The 15,306-nt window shown below is 29.6% G+C and overlaps 1 protein-coding gene across 10 annotated transcripts in view; it reads right to left on the bottom strand.

Moving 5' to 3' along the window:
* Positions 1–15,306, bottom strand: part of LOC137235484 (calcium-dependent secretion activator-like) — a 2,443,847-nt gene that overhangs the window by 170,333 nt on the left and 2,258,208 nt on the right. The gene's annotated exons all lie outside the window — the stretch shown is intronic.

The raw sequence follows: 15,306 nt of genomic DNA on the forward strand, positions 1-15,306 counted from the left end.
TTTAAAACGTATTTCAAAAAGAAAAAACCCAAATTTGCTTAAATTGCTTAGTTTCCGCACATTGTATTGTATTTTCGGAGTAACTATAACAACTACAAAAAAATGAATTTCACTACAATCAATTTCACCGTTTATAGTTATAGGAAAAGTACTTTTAATGCTTCCAAATTGCTACGTTCTTGGTTTTTTTGAGATGCGTTAGCGATATCTCCGAAAACTGTGGACCAACAAAAAATTTTTTTCGTGTGAAAAACTACAAACGATTTAAAACGTATTTCAAAGAGAAAAAACCCAAATTGCTTCCTTTCCGCACAATGTATTATATTTTCGGAGTAACTATAAAAACTACAAAAAAATGAATTTCACTTCAATCAATTTCATCGTTTGTAGTTATAGGAAAAGTACATTTAGTGCTTCCATATTGCTGCGTTCTTGGTTTTTTTGAGATGCGTTAGCGATATCTCCGAAATCTGTGGACCAAAAAAAAAATTTTTTTTTCGTGTGAAAAACTACAAACGATTTAAAACGTATTTCAAAAAGAAAAAAACCCAAATTTACTTAAATTGCTTGGTTTCCGCACAATGTATTATATTTTCGGAGTAACTATAAAAACTACATAAAAATGAATTTCACTACAATCAATTTCATCGTTTGTAGTTATAGGAAAATACTTTTAGTGCTTCCAAATTACTGTGTTCTGTGTGTACAAACGATTTAAAACGTATTTCAAAATGAAAAAACCCAAATTTACTTAAACTGCTTAGTTTCCGCACAATGTATTATATTTTCGGAGTAACTATAAAAACTACAAAAAAATTAATTTCACTACAATCAATTTCATCGTTTGTAGTTATAGGAAAAAAACTTTTAGTTCTTCCAAATTGCCGCGTTCTTGGTTTTTTTGAGATGCGTTAGCGATATCTCCGAAACCTGTGGACAAAAAAAATTTTTTTTCGTATGAAAAACTACAAACGATTTAAAACGTATTTCAAAAAGAAAAATCCCAAATTTACTTAAATTTCTTGGTTTCCGCACAATGTATTATATTTTCGGAGTAACTATAAAAACTACAAAAAAATTAATTTCACTACGATCAATTTCATCGTTTTTAGTTATAGGAAAAGTACTTTTAGTGCTTCCAAATTGCTGCGTTCTTGGTTTTTTTGAGATGCGTTAGCGATATCTCCGAAACCTGTGGACTAAAAAAAAAAATTTTTTTTCGTATGAAAAACTACAAACGATTTAAAACGTATTTCAAAAAGAAAAAACCCAAATTTACTTAAATTGCTTCGTTTCCGCAAAATGTATAATAATTTCGGAGTAACTATAAAAACTACAAAAAAATTAATTTCACTACAATCAATTTCATCGTTTTTGGTTATAGGAAAAGTACTTTTAGTGCTTCCAAATTGCTTCGTTCTTGGTTTTTTGAGATGCGTTAGCGATATCTCCGAAACCTGTGGACTAAAAAAAAAAATTTTTTTCCGTATGAAAAACTACAAACGATTTAAAACGTATTTCAAAAAGAAAAAACCCAAATTTACTTAAATTGCTTCCTTTCCGCACAATGTATCATATTTTCGGAGTAACTATAAAAACTACAAAAAAATAAATTACACTACAATCAATTTCATCGTTTGTAGTTATAGGAAAACTGTTTTTAGTGCTTCCAAATTGCTGCGTTCTTGGTTTTTTTGAGATGCGTTAGCGATATCTCCGAAACATGTGACCAAAAAAAAATATTTTTTTCGTATGAAAAACTATAAACGATTTAAAACGTATTTCAAAAAGAAAAATCCCAAATTCACTTAAATTGCTTGGTTTCCGCACAATGTATTATATTTTCGGAGTAACTATAAAAACTACAAAAAAATGAATTTCACTACAGTAAATTTCATCGTTTGTAGTTATAGGAAAAGTACTTTTAGTGTTTCCAAATTGCTGCGTTCTTGGTTTTTTTGAGATGCGCTAGCGATAACTCCGAAACCTGTAGACCAAAAAAAAATGTTTTTTCGTATGAAAAACCACAAACGATTTAAAACGTGTTTCAAAAAGAAAAATCCCAAATTCACTTAAATTGCTTGGTTTCCGCACAATGTATTATATTTTCGGAGTAACTATAAAAACTACAAAAAAATGAATTTCACTACAGTAAATTCCATTGTTTGTAGTTATAGGAAAAGTACTTTTACTGCTTCCAAATTGCTGCGTTCTTGATTTTTTTGAGATGCGTTAGCGATATCTCCGAAACCTGTGGACCAAAAAAAAATTGTTTTTCGTACGAAAAACTACAAACGATTTAAAACGTATTTCAAAAAGGAAAAACCCAAATTTACTTAAATTGCTTACTTTCCGCACAATGTATTATATTTTCGTAGTAACTATAACAACTACAAAAAAATGAATTTAACTACAATCAATTTCATCTTTTGTAGTTATAGGAAAAGTACTTTTAGTGCTTCCAAATTACTGCGTTCTTGGTTTTTTTGAGATACGTTAGCGATATCTCCGAAACCTATGGCCCAAAAAAATTTTTTTTTCGTATGAAAAACAACAAACGATTTAAAACGTATTTCAAAAAGAAAAAACCCAAATTTACTTAAATTGCTTACTTTCCGCACAATGTATTATATTTTCGGAGTAACTATAAAAACTACAAAAAAATGAATTTCACTACAATCAATTTCATCGTTTGTAGTTATAGGAAAAGTGTTTTTAGTGCTTCCAAATTGCTGCGTTCTTGTTATTTTTGAGATGCGTTAGCGATATCTCCGAAACCTGTGTCCCAAAAAAAAAATTTTTTTCCGTATGAAAAACTACAAACGATTTAAAACATATTTCAAAAAGAAAAAACCCAAATTCACTTAAATTGCTTGGTTTCCGCACAATGTATTATATTTTCGGAGTAACTATAAAAACTACAAAAAAATTAATTTCACTACAGTAAATTTCATTGTTTGTGGTTATAGGAAAAGTACTTTTAGTGCTTCCAAATTGCTGCGTTCTTGGTTTTTTTGAGATGCGTTAGCGATATCTCCGAAGCCTGTGTCCCAAAAAAAAAAATTTTTTCCGTATGAAAAACTACAAACGATTTAAAACGTATTTCAAAAAGAAAAAACCCAAATTTGCTTAAATTGCTTAGTTTCCGCACATTGTATTGTATTTTCGGAGTAACTATAACAACTACAAAAAAATGAATTTCACTACAATCAATTTCACCGTTTATAGTTATAGGAAAAGTACTTTTAATGCTTCCAAATTGCTACGTTCTTGGTTTTTTTGAGATGCGTTAGCGATATCTCCGAAAACTGTGGACCAACAAAAAATTTTTTTCGTGTGAAAAACTACAAACGATTTAAAACGTATTTCAAAGAGAAAAAACCCAAATTGCTTCCTTTCCGCACAATGTATTATATTTTCGGAGTAACTATAAAAACTACAAAAAAATGAATTTCACTTCAATCAATTTCATCGTTTGTAGTTATAGGAAAAGTACATTTAGTGCTTCCATATTGCTGCGTTCTTGGTTTTTTTGAGATGCGTTAGCGATATCTCCGAAATCTGTGGACCAAAAAAAAAATTTTTTTTCGTGTGAAAAACTACAAACGATTTAAAACGTATTTCAAAAAGAAAAAAACCCAAATTTACTTAAATTGCTTGGTTTCCGCACAATGTATTATATTTTCGGAGTAACTATAAAAACTACATAAAAATGAATTTCACTACAATCAATTTCATCGTTTGTAGTTATAGGAAAAGTACTTTTAGTGCTTCCAAATTGCTGCGTTCTTGGTTTTTTGAGATGCGTTAGCGATATCTCCGAAACCTGTGGACTAAAAAAAAAAATTTTTTTTCGTATGAAAAACTACAAACGATTTAAAACGTATTTCAAAAAGAAAAAACCCAAATTTACTTAAATTGCTTCGTTTCCGCACAATGTATAATAATTTCGGAGTAACTATAAAAACTACAAAAAAATTAATTTCACTACAATCAATTTCATCGTTTTTGGTTATAGGAAAAGTACTTTTAGTGCTTCCAAATTGCTTCGTTCTTGGTTTTTTGAGATGCGTTAGCGATATCTCCGAAACCTGTGGACTAAAAAAAAAAATTTTTTTCCGTATGAAAAACTACAAACGATTTAAAACGTATTTCAAAAAGAAAAAACCCAAATTTACTTAAATTGCTTCCTTTCCGCACAATGTATTATATTTTCGGAGTAACTATAAAAACTACAAAAAAATAAATTACACTACAATCAATTTCATCGTTTGTAGTTATAGGAAAACTGTTTTTAGTGCTTCCAAATTGCTGCGTTCTTGGTTTTTTTGAGATGCGTTAGCGATATCTCCGAAACATGTGACCAAAAAAAAATATTTTTTTCGTATGAAAAACTACAAACGATTTAAAACGTATTTCAAAAAGAAAAATCCCAAATTCACTTAAATTGCTTGGTTTCCGCACAATGTATTATATTTTCGGAGTAACTATAAAAACTACAAAAAAATGAATTTCACTACAGTAAATTTCATCGTTTGTAGTTATAGGAAAAGTACTTTTAGTGTTTCCAAATTGCTGCGTTCTTGGTTTTTTTGAGATGCGCTAGCGATATCTCCGAAACCTGTGGACCAAAAAAAAATGTTTTTTCGTATGAAAAACCACAAACGATTTAAAACGTGTTTCAAAAAGAAAAATCCCAAATTCACTTAAATTGATTGGTTTCCGCACAATGTATTATATTTTCGGAGTAACTATAAAAACTACAAAAAAATGAATTTCACTACAGTAAATTCCATCGTTTGTAGTTATAGGAAAAGTACTTTTAGTGCTTCCAAATTGCTGCGTTCTTGATTTTTTTGAGATGCGTTAGCGATATCTCCGAAACCTGTGGACCAAAAAAAAATTCGGCACTGACATGGAAAAAACTCATCAAAAAAAGCTTCAAAGGCAAATATTTAGCAACATTCAAAAGTTTGGGATCCGATTCAATGAAGACTGGTTCATTAATACTACGAAAATCGAAATACCGCAAGAATATCGTTGGATACTTTCGCTAGGCTACAAATTCTCACTACCGGTTTCAAACAAAAATTTCTCACCATTGCAAGTTATCGCAGAACTGGAACAAGGAGTACAAAAAATCGAAGATGACAGAACTAAGGACAGTGTAAGAAGCCACATCGCAATGAAGATAAATAATTACCAGAGTAGGCGCAACAATAACGCAAAAGATAAACTTTTGCTAAAAACTTTGGAGAACACAAAAGAGTTCATATCTAAATACAAAGATGAGATAGTTTTAACTCAGGCTGACAAAGGAAACAAGACAGTCTTGATGTACAAAAATATTTATGAGGAAAAAATGAAAAAATTGTTAGATGACCGTAATGTATACAAAAAGATACAGAAGGATCCCACACAACAGCTTATGAGAAAGAACAACCTAATTATAAATGAAATGTTTAAGCAAAACGAAATCGAGCTAAAACAGAAATTTCAATTATCTAGTGTTGCAGCCATCGCTCCTAGAATATACGGTCTTCCAAAAATACATAAGAAAAACATGCCCTTAAGGCCAATTGTATCGTCGACAAAAGTACCATGCTATAACTTATCTAAGCATATTGGAGTTGTACTGAAGAATATAATATCTGAAGAATATAATATAAAGAACTCATTTCAATTAAAAGAAAATCTCAAAAATATCCATATAGAAGATGACGAAATTCTAATATCTTTTGATGTAGTTTCATTATTTACGAACATCCCAATACATTTAGCAATACAAACGATAATGAAAAAGTGGCCAGAGTTGGAAAAACACACAAAAATTTCAAAGAAACGTTTCCAGACTATACTCGAGTTTTGTCTAAGAGAAAATAATTATTTTATGTACAACTCGAATTTTTATCAGCAAATGTACGGCATGCCCATGGGCAATCCCCTATCGCCAACCATAGCTGACATAGTTCTTGACAAAATACTTGACGACAGCATAGCTGAACTTAAAACCAATGACATATATATCAGATACATAAAAAAGTATGTAGATGATATATTCGCAATCATAAAGAAAAAGGACGCGGAAGACATCTTGAAAATATTGAACGCACAGCATACTAAAATAAAATTCACAATGGAAATAGAACAAGAAAATGAAATAGCCTTCCTAGACCTAAAAGTAATCCATAAAAATAGAAAATGTATAACGAAATGGTACACGAAAACCATTGCATCGGGGAGAATAATTAATTACCATTCGAACCATCCGTGGAAACAAAAGTTAAACACAGCGAAGAACCTAATTAGAAAATCAATATTACTCACTGACCACGAGTTTATGCCAGAAAACAAACAAAAGATTAAAAAAATTTTGTACAACAACAGCTATCCACACAAGCTTATTGACAAATTAGTAGAAAATGTAACAAATAAAATTCGCGAAGATAAAAAGGAAACACAAAAATCCGATGAAATTCACCAAAAATACATCGGAGTAACATTTATCCCGGGTTTAACGGACAACCAAAATCTGCATAAAATAATGCAAATTAAAAATGTGAACTATTCACACAAGCCAAACTTCACTCTAAGAAATATTTTTACAAAAACAAAGGATCCGGTGGAAAAAGAGCAACAGAACAATGTAGTATATCAAATAAAATGTAATGGCAAAGTGGGTGAAAAATGTGATCAATACTATATAGGCACAACAAAACGACAACTGGGTATACGGCTAAATGAACACAGAACAGATGCGAAAAATAAGAAGATGACAACGGCTCTCGCACAGCACCTTACAAAGAGTAACCATACAGCGGATTTTGACCATGCACAAATATTAGACATAGAAAAAAGAGAAAAAACACGTCTAACTTTGGAGAGCTTAAGAATACAACAAAAAATACACCAGGTTATGAATTTCAAAGAGGACGCTAACAATATAAGCAACATCTATACCGCAGTTGTACAAAGAGCAAAGAAACAAGCGCAAATCAGTGCTACTTGATAATATGTAAATATGTATGTGTGTTTTTAAACTGTGATATTACAATTAGTTAAACAATCAATGTAAGTAACAATTGTCAAGATAACATTTTCATGTTTATTGTTGGATAAAGTAGTTAATGTTTATATATTTGATATATTTTCAAATAAAAACAGCTTTCTGATGATGACGCAGTAAGCGTCGAAACGCGTCAAAGAATACAAAAACAACAAAGTACACTTATTAAAACGACCATAAAAGCTCTACCCAGCAAACCATATAGTTTCAAATTGGTCTAAATAAAAATAACAAAAAAAAATTGTTTTTCGTATGAAAAACTACAAACGATTTAAAACGTATTTCAAAAAGGAAAAACCCAAATTTACTTAAATTGCTTACTTTCCGCACAATGTATTATATTTTCGTAGTAACTATAACAACTACAAAAAAATGAATTTAACTACAATCAATTTCATCTTTTGTAGTTATAGGAAAAGTACTTTTAGTGCTTCCAAATCGCTGCGTTCTTGGTTTTTTTGAGATACGTTAGCGATATCTCCGAAACCTATGGACCAAAAAAAATTTTTTTTTCGTATGAAAAACAACAAACGATTTAAAACGTATTTCAAAAAGAAAAAACCCAAATTTACTTAAATTGCTTACTTTCCGCACAATGTATTATATTTTCGGAGTAACTATAAAAACTACAAAAAAATGAATTTCACTACAATCAATTTCATCATTTGTAGTTATAGGAAAAGTACTTTTAGAGCTTCCAAATTGCTGCTTTCTTGGTTTTTTTTTTTGAGATGCGTTAGCGATATCTTCGGAACCTCTGGACTAAATACATTTTTTTTTTTCGTATGAAAAACTACAAACGATTCAAAACGTATTTCAAAAAGAAAAAACCCAAATTTGCTTAAATTGCTTAGTTTCCGCACATTGTATTGTATTTTCGGAGTAACTATAACAACTACAAAAAAATGAATTTCACTACAATCAATTTAATCGTTTGTAGTTATAGGAAAAGTACTTTTAGTGCTTCCAAATTGCTGCGTTCTTGGTTTTTTTGAGATGCGTTAGCGATATCTCCAAAACCTGTGAACCAAAAAAAAATTTTTTTATCGTATGAAAAACTACAAACGATTTAAAACGTATTTAAAACAAAAAACCAAATTTACTTAAATTATTTGGTTTCCACACAATGTATTCTATTTTCGGAGTAACTATAAAAACTACAAAAAAATGAATTTCACTACAATCAATTTCATCGTTTGTAGTTATAGGAAAAGTACTTTTAATGCTTCCAAATTGCTTCCTTCTTGGTTTTTTTGAGATGCGTTAGCGATATCTCCGAAAACTGTGGGCCAACAAAAAATTTTTTTCGTGTGAAAAACTACAAACGATTTAAAACGTATTTCAAAGAGAAAAAACCCAAATTGCTTCCTTTCCGCACAATGTATTATATTTTCGGAGTAACTATAAAAACTACAAAAAAATGAATTTCACTTCAATCAATTTCATCGTTTGTAGTTATAGGAAATGTACATTTAGTGCTTCCATATTGCTGCGTTCTTGGTTTTTTTGAAATGCGTTAGCGATATCTCCGAAATCTGTGGACCAAAAAAAAAAATTTTTTTTTCGTGTGAAAAACTACAAACGATTTAAAACGTATTTCAAAAAGAAAAAACCCAAATTTACTTAAATTGCTTGGTTTCCGCACAATGTATTATATTTTCGGAGTAACTATAAAAACTACATAAAAATGAATTTCACTACAATCAATTTCATCGTTTGTAGTTATAGGAAAATACTTTTAGTGCTTCCAAATTACTGTGTTCTGTGTGTACAAACGATTTAAAACGTATTTCAAAAAGAAAAAACCCAAATTTACTTAAACTGCTTAGTTTCCGCACAATGTATTATATTTTCGGAGTAACTATAAAAACTACAAAAAATTAATTTCAGTACAATCAATTTCATCGTTTGCAGTTATAGGAAAAATACTTTTAGTTCTTCCAAATTGCCGCGTTCTTGGTTTTTTTGAGATGCGTTAGCGATATCTCCGAAACCTGTGGACAAAAAAAATTTTTTTTCGTATGAAAAACTACAAACGAGTTAAAACGTATTTCAAAAAGAAAAATCCCAAATTTACTTAAATTTCTTGGTTTCCGCACAATGAATTATATTTTCGGAGTAACTATAAAAACTACAAAAAAATTAATTTCACTACGATCAATTTCATCGTTTGTAGTTATAGGAAAAGTACTTTTAGTGCTTCCAAATTGCTGCGTTCTTGGTTTTTTTGAGATGCATTAGCGATATCTCCGAAACCTGTGGACTAAAAAAAAAATTTTTTTTTTTCGTATGAAAAACTACAAACGATTTAAAACGTATTTCAAAAAGAAAAAACCCAAATTTACTTAAATTGCTTCGTTTCCGCACAATGTATAATAATTTCGGAGTAACTATAAAAACTACAAAAAAATTAATTTCAATACAATCAATTTCATCGTTTGCAGTTATAGGAAAAGTACTTTTAGTGCTTCCAAATTGCTTCGTTCTTGGTTTTTTGAGATGCGTTAGCGATATCTCCGAAACCTGTGGACCAAAAAGAAATTTTCTTCGTATGAAAAACTATAAACGATTTAAAAAGTATTTCAGAAAGAAAAAACACAAATTTTCTTAAATTGCTTGGTTTCCGCACAATGTATTATATTTTCGGAGTAACTATAAAAACTACAAAAAAATAAATTTCACTACAATCAATTTCATCGTTTGTAGTTATAGGAAAACTGTTTTTAGTGCTTCCAAATTGCTGCGTTCTTGGTTTTTTTGAGATGCGTTAGCGATATCTCCGAAACGTGTGGACCAAAAAAATTTTTTTTTTCGTATGAAAAACTACAAACGATTTAAAACGTATTTCAAAAAGAAAAATCCCAAATTCACTTATATTGCTTGGTTTCCGCACAATGTATTATATTTTCGGAGTAACTATAAAAACTACAAAAAAATAAATTTCACTACAATCAATTTCATCGTTTGTAGTTATAGGAAAAGTACTTTTAGTGCTTCCAAATTGCTGCGGCCTAGGTTTTTTTGAGATGCGTTAGCGATATCTCCGAAACCTATGGACCAAAAAAAAATATTTTTTCGTATGAAAAACAACAAACGATTTAAAACGTGTTTCAAAAAGAAAAAACCCAAATTTACTTAAATTGCTTACTTTCCGCTTAATGTATTATATTTTCGGAGTAACTATAAAAACTACAAAAAAATGAATTTCACTACAATCAATTTCATCATTTGTAGTTATAGGAAAAGTACTTTTAGAACTTCCAAATTGCTGCGTTCTTGGTTTTTTTTGAGATGCGTTAGCGATATCTTCGGAACCTCTGGACTAAATACATTTTTTTTCGTATGAAAAACTACAAAAGATTTTAAACGTATTTCAGAAAGAAAAAACCCAAATTTGCTTAAATTGCTTAGTTTCCGCACAATGTATTATATTTTCGGAGTAACTATAAAAACTACAAAAAAATGAATTTCACTACAATTAATTTCATCATTTGTAGTTATAGGAGAAGTACTTTTAGTGCTTCCAAATTGCTTCGTTCTTGGTTTTTTTGAGATGCGTTAGCGATATCTCCGAAACCTGTTAACCAAAAAAAAAATTTTTATCGTATGAAAAACTACAAACGATTTAAAACGTATTTCAAAAAAAAACCCAAATTTACTTAAATTGTTTGGTTTCCACACAATGTATTCTATTTTCGGAGTAACTATAAAAACTACAAAAAAATGAATTTCTTTCACTACAATCACTTTCATCGTTTGTAGTTATAGGAAAAGTACTTTTAATGCTTCCAAATTGCTGCGTGCTTGGTTTTTTTGAGATGCGTTAGCGATATCTCCGAAAACTGTGGACCAACAAAAAATTTTTTTCGTGTGAAAAACTACAAACGATTTAAAACGTATTTCAAAAAGAAAAAACCCAAATTGCTTCGTTTCCGCACAATGTATTATATTTTCGGAGTAACTATAAAACTACATAAAAATGAATTTCACTACAATCAATTTCATCGTTTGTAGTTATAGGAAAATACTTTTAGTTTTTCCAAATTGCTGTGTTCTGTGTGTACAAACGATTTAAAACGTATTTCAAAAAGAAAAAACCCAAATTTACTTAAACTGGTTAGTTTCCGCACAATGTATTATATTTTCGGAGTAACTATAAAACTACATAAAAACGAATTTCACTACAATCAATTTCATCGTTTGTAGTTATAGGAAAATACTTTTAGTTTTTCCAAATTGCTGTGTTCTGTGTGTACAAACGATTTAAAACGTATTTCAAAAAGAAAAAACCCAAATTTACTTAAACTGGTTAGTTTCCGCACAATGTATTATATTTTCGGAGTAACTATAAAAACTACAAAAAAATGAATTTCACTACAATCAATTTCATCGTTTGTAGTTATAGGAAAAGTACTTTTAGTGCTTCCAAATTGCTGCGTTCTTGGTTTTTTTGAGATGCGTTAGCGATATCTCCGAAACCTGTGGACGAAAAAATTTTTTTTTTCGTATGAAAAACTACAAACGATTTAAAACGTATTTCAAAAAGAAAAAACCCAAATTTACTTAAATTGCTTGGTTTCCGCACAATGTATTATATTTTCGGAGTAACTATAAAAACTACAAAAAAATGAATTTCACTACAATCAATTTCATCGTTTGTAGTTATAGGAAAAGTACTTTTAGTGCTTCCAAATTGCTGCGTTCTTGGTTTTTTTGAGATGCGTTAGCGATATCTCCGAAACCTGTGGACGAAAAAATTTTTTTTTTCGTATGAAAAACTACAAACGATTTAAAACGTATTTCAAAAAGAAAAAACCCAAATTTACTTAAATTGCTTCGTTTCCGCAAAATGTATTATATTTTCGGAGTAACTATAAAAACTACAAAAATATGAATTTCACTACAATCCATTTCATCGTTTTTAGTTATAGGAAAAGTACTTTTAGTGCTTCCAAATTGCTGCTTTCTTGGTTTTTTTGGGATGCGTTATCGATATCTCCGCAACCTCTGGACCAAAAAAAAAATTAGTTTTTCTTATGAAAAGCTACGAACGATTTAAAACGTATTTCAAAGTTAAAACCCCAAATTTACTTAAATTGCTTGGTTTCCGCACAATGTATTATATTTTCGGAGTAATTATAAAAACTACAAAAAAATGAATTTCACTACATTCAATTTCATCGTTTGTAGTTATAGGAAAAGCCTTTTTGGTGCTTCCAAATTGCTGCGTTCTTGGTTTTTTTGAGATGCGTTAGCGATATCTCCGAAACCTGTGGACCAAAAAAAAATTTTTTTTCGTATGAAAAACTAAAAACGTTTTAAAACGTATTTCAAAAAGAAAAAACCGAAATTTACTTAAATTGCTTCGTTTCCGCACAATGTGTTATATTTTCGGAGTAAGTATAAAAACTACAAACATATGAATTTCACTACAATCCATTTCATCGTTTTTAGTTATAGGAAAAATACTTTTAGTGGTTCCAAATTGCTGCGTTCTTGGTTTTTTTGAGATGCGATAGCGATATCTCCGAAACCTGTGGACCAAAAAAAGTTTTTTTTTTTTTTCGTATGAAAAACTACAAACGGTTTAAAACGTATTTCAAAAAGAAAAAATCTAAATTTACTTAAATTGCTTGGTTTCCGCAGAATGTAATATATATTCGCGGAGTAACTATAAAAACTACAATAAAATTAATTTCACTACAATCAATTTCATCGTTTGTAGTTATAGGAAAAGTTCTTTTAGTGCTTCCAAATTGCTGCGTTCTTGGTTTTTTTGAGATGCGTTAGCGATATCTCCGAAACCTGTGGACAAAAAAAAAACTTTTTTTCGTATAAAAACTACAAACGGTTTAAAACGAATTTCAAAAAGAAAAAACACAAATTTACTTAAATTGCTTGGTTTTCGCACATTGTATTATATTTTCGGAGTAACTACAAAAACTACAAAAAAATAAATTTCACTACAATCAATTTCATCGTTTGTAGTTATAGGAAAACTGTTTTTAGTGCTTCCAAATTGCTGCGTTCTAGGTTTTTTTGAGATGCGTTAGCGATATCTCCGAAACGTGTGGACCAAAAAAAAATTTTTTTTTCGTATGAAAAACTACAAACGATTTAAAACGTATTTCAAAAAGAAAAATCCCAAATTCACTTATATTGCTTGGTTTCCGCACAATGTATTATATTTTCGGAGTAACTATAAAAACTACAAAAAAATGAATTTCACTACAGTAAATTTCATCGTTCGTAGTTATAGGAAAAGTACTTTTAGTGCTTCCAAATTGCTGCGTTCTAGGTTTTTTTGAGATGCATTAGCGATATCTCCGAAACCTATGAACCAAAAAAAAATATTTTTTCGTATGAAAAACAACAAACGATTTAAAACGTGTTTCAAAAAGGAAAAAACCCAAATTTACTTAAATTGCTTACTTTCCGCTTAATGTATTATATTTTCGTAGTAACTATAACAACTACAAAAAAATTAATTTAACTACAATCAATTTCATCGTTTGTAGTTATAGGAAAAGTACTTTTAGTGCTTCCAAATTGCTGCGTTCTAGGTTTTTTTGAGATGCGTTAGCGAAATCTCCGAAACCTATGGACCAAAAAAAAATATTGTTTCGTATGAAAAACAACAAACGATTTAAAACGTGTTTCAAAAAGAAAAAAACCCAAATTTACTTAAATTGCTTACTTTCCGCTTAATGTATTATATTTTCGGAGTAACTATAAAAACTACAAAAAAATGAATTTCACTACAATCAATTTCATCATTTGTAGTTATAGGAAAAGTACTTTTAGAACTTCCAAATTGCTGCGTTCTTGGTTTTTTTTGAGATGCGTTAGCGATATCTTCGGAACCTCTGGACTAAATACATTTTTTTTTCGTATGAAAAACTACAAACGATTTAAAACGTATTTCAGAAAGAAAAAACCCAAATTTGCTTAAATTGCTTAGTTTCCGCACAATGTATTATATTTTCGGAGTAACTATAAAAACTACAAAAAAATGAATTTCACTACAATCAATTTCATCATTTGTAGTTATAGGAAAAGTACTTTTAGTGCTTCCAAATTGCTGCGTTCTTGGTTTTTTTGAGATGCGTTAGCGATATCTCCGAAACCTGTGGACGAAAAATTTTTTTTTTTCGTATGAAAAACTACAAACGATTTAAAACGTATTTCAAAAAGAAAAAACCCAAATTTACTTAAATTGCTTGGTTTCCACACAATGTATTCTATTTTCGGAGTAACTATAAAAACTACAAAAAAATGAATTTCACTACAATCAATTTCATCGTTTGTAGTTATAGGAAAAGTACTTTTAATGCTTCCAAATTGCTGCGTGCTTGGTTTTTTTGAGATGCGTTAGCGATATCTCCGAAAACTGTGGACCAACAAAAAATTTTTTTCGTGTGAAAAACTACAAACGATTTAAAACGTATTTCAAAAAGAAAAAACCCAAATTGCTTCGTTTCCGCACAATGTATTATATTTTCGGAGTAACTATAAAACTACATAAAAATGAATTTCACTACAATCAATTTCATCGTTTGTAGTTATAGGAAAATACTTTTAGTTTTTCCAAATTGCTGTGTTCTGTGTGTACAAACGATTTAAAACGTATTTCAAAAAGAAAAAACACAAATTTACTTAAACTGGTTAGTTTCCGCACAATGTATTATATTTTCGGAGTAACTATAAAAACTACATAAAAATAAATTTCACTACAATCAATTTCATCGTTTTTAGTTATAGGAAAAATACTTTTAGTTCTTCCAAATTGCTTCGTTCTTGGTTTTTTTGAGATGCGTTAGCGATATCTCCGAAACCTGTGGACAAAAAAAATTTTTTTTCGTATGAAAAACTACAAACGATTTAAAACGTATTTCAAAAAGTAAATACACAAATTTACTTAAATTGCTTGGTTTCCGCACAATGTATTATATTTTCGGAGTAACTATAAAAACTACAAAAAATGAATTTCACTACAATCAATTTCATCGTTTGTAGTTATAGGAAAGTAGTTTTAGTGCTTCCAATATGGCTGCGTTCTTGGTTTTTTTGAGATGCGTTAGCGATATCTCCGAAACCTGTGCACCAAAAAAAAAAAATTGTTTACGTGTGACAAACTGCAAACGATTTAAAACGTATTTCAAAAAGAAAAAACCCAATTTTACTTAAATTGCTTGGTATCCGCACAATGTGTTATATTTTCGGAGTAACTATAAAAACTA

The sequence above is a fragment of the Eurosta solidaginis genome, chromosome X (genome assembly GCF_040869045.1).
Source record: "Eurosta solidaginis isolate ZX-2024a chromosome X, ASM4086904v1, whole genome shotgun sequence".
Lineage (NCBI taxonomy): Eukaryota > Metazoa > Arthropoda > Insecta > Diptera > Tephritidae > Eurosta > Eurosta solidaginis.